The sequence below is a fragment of the Pongo pygmaeus genome, chromosome 18, assembly GCF_028885625.2.
Source record: "Pongo pygmaeus isolate AG05252 chromosome 18, NHGRI_mPonPyg2-v2.0_pri, whole genome shotgun sequence".
Classification (NCBI taxonomy): Eukaryota; Metazoa; Chordata; class Mammalia; order Primates; family Hominidae; genus Pongo; species Pongo pygmaeus.
The window spans coordinates 58705260-58707871 of NC_072391.2; positions in this window are offsets into that span (position 1 = coordinate 58705260).

A 2612-nucleotide genomic window follows, 5' to 3' on the forward strand; every position below is an offset into this window, starting at 1 on the left:
GACAGTTGAAAGGCAGGGAGGGTCAGTGTTGTTGGATCCAGGCACAGATATTGAGATTGACCCCTTGGGGCAGCCAAGAAGAAACAGGCAGTTGTTAGCTCTGTTAAAAAACGCTTGCTACAGTTCAACATTTAGGATTTAGCTCTGATTCCTTGGAGACCTGTATTTCACTTCTAAGATAATTTCCCTCAAGCATACATGGGGGAAAAGAAATTTTTGAAAAAGCATATCAGCCCAGTCATATTTCCTAGAGTGTAAGTATTTTTCAAAATTAACTGAACTGTCAATTTACTCTAAAAGATGTCTATTAGGAACTTAACTGTAAAGTTACAGGTGGTTGTCAGAAGCACAATAAAGTGAACAATAAATTTGGTTAGACTTTACTTGGAAGACCTTCTTACATTGAGAACTTCGCCTCTGCCAGTTATTAAGACAGAATAATTAGAACTATATATCCAAAATTGCCCTTCCTGACAATCTAGTACAATGCATAAGTTCCACATTTGCAAAGGCTCAAAAGAGTAAAGTGATTTCCAAAGATTTTATTTCTTAGCACAAAAAATATTAGGACACATCATTTATTAGCCAAATCCACAGCTACATTCACCCATGCTTTCTCTTCAAATGTTAGCTACAAATGAGAAAGAGACACAGAGTAAGAGAAAGAATTTCATGAAAAATGGAAACAAAACTGTCGACATTTAAGGATGTTGAAGCAGGGTAGAAGCAAGGGAAGATGATTAAGAAGAAGCATTTTCGTTGTTACATGGAAAATGAGGAAGAAAATATGAAGTCAAGGCATCTAAAGATATTCATAACTTTAAGAAGAAGGACTAATTAACAGCCTCAACTTTGACAGTGAAAAAAATGATAGATAGGATAATGGACTGAAGATATATTTCACAGAAGGTTGTCTTGCTTTCTACTCTTTACCATCCCATTTAAAGTTTGGAGAGGGTGGCAAGGAACAGGAGGAAAGCATAAGTGGGTGGAAAAGTGAATATGTGTGGTATTTTAGGAGCTCGCTAGTCTAACCATAGAAGGCTGTCACTCAGACACAGCCAGTTGTATGCAGGGGTGGTGTCCTAGTTTTGCCAAGTTGTCTAATGTTTCATGAGAAACAGAAAATCTAGATTATTTAGTGATATATTTCATTGTCTCTAGAAACGTGTATCAGTGAAATAAAACATACTTCTCAGTTAATTCAGCTTGTAGATGACAAGTTTGAGCACTCGATGCATTGTTGTGAGCATGTGGCAGTTTAAAATAAAATCTGCTAATATTCTGCTGGCCAGATTATCTTTCCCTTTTTATCTACGAAATGACTTCCAGCAAAGATCAGAAAGCCAAGGGTAAAAACCCAGGTAACACTAATATTTAAGGCAAGGGAGAGAGATCTAAAAGAAAACAGAGTAGTAAGATAGAAATACAAAGACTGATAGAAAATGAAGTGAAGACTGGAACATTTAAAGAAATAGGTGTAACGAACTGCATCAAATTCAGCTAACTATTCTTATAAGCAGAGATTGAAAAATAATCATTCAGCTTCTCAACCATTAGCATATTGATAACCTTGATGGGTACTATGCAAATAGTTTGATGTTAACAGAATGAGATTTCTAAGTCTTTGGAACAAAAATGAGATTATAGAATAGACAGAAATTCTGAGTATCACTTTATGAAATAAAGCTATTTGTAACTGTCCACTCTGTCTTCCCCTCACATGGGTTCCATGATTTCCAGAGCTTTTAGATTAGAAAGAGACTTGACCCATGAATATTGTCAAGGAGAAAGACCCGGGGCTTTTAATAGATTAATTTGGCTAGAACAAAGATGATATTAAAGAGACTAGCAAGAGATAAGGGGATGAAAAGCAACTGATGTTAGCCAGCAGAGGAATTTAGATGTCATGCTCAAAATTTCAACCTTAGCACATTAACAAGTTTTTGTTACTGAGCAACCTCCATTTCATTGTGTGAAACATTTGACAACAAACATTTATAATTCTTATAGTGATATAGGTTTTCTCACCATCTTTACAATGAGTATAATATTAAGATATTCTGTAGTACCCACACTTAGTGACCTATACCAAATCTCGCAGATCAACATTTGGTTTCAGCTGCAGCCAGGGCAGGCAGTTCCCATGCATTCCAAGAGTGCTGCATCTGAAATTTCTGCCATATCTCTCAGATTTTCTACTTCAGATATTTTTGTAAATGCTCAGGAGCTTGCTTAGCTGATTTATTGAACAGCACAAACATGTAAGGGAATTGACATACCTAGTGGCCAGCTTCTACCAATGGAGAATGGAAATGATAAACAAATGTCTCCTATCTCTTATCCTTCAAAGTGATGCTTTCTACTTGCTACTTCAGAAGCCATCTGTAGGACTGAGCTCCATCCACAGTGGGAACTAAGTCCTTTACTCAGGCTTTGCTGTCAGAAAGATTCTAAGACTCTTAAAACATCTGGGTAATTATTCTGAGGTTTCTTAAGTAGAATGGCATCCAACCTTCAGAAGATCCTGTTTCACTGAGGTGTCCATCTTCTTTGTACTATGTCAGGGCAACTCTTCACACAAGGGAAACAAGATTTAGGGGAAAAACAAA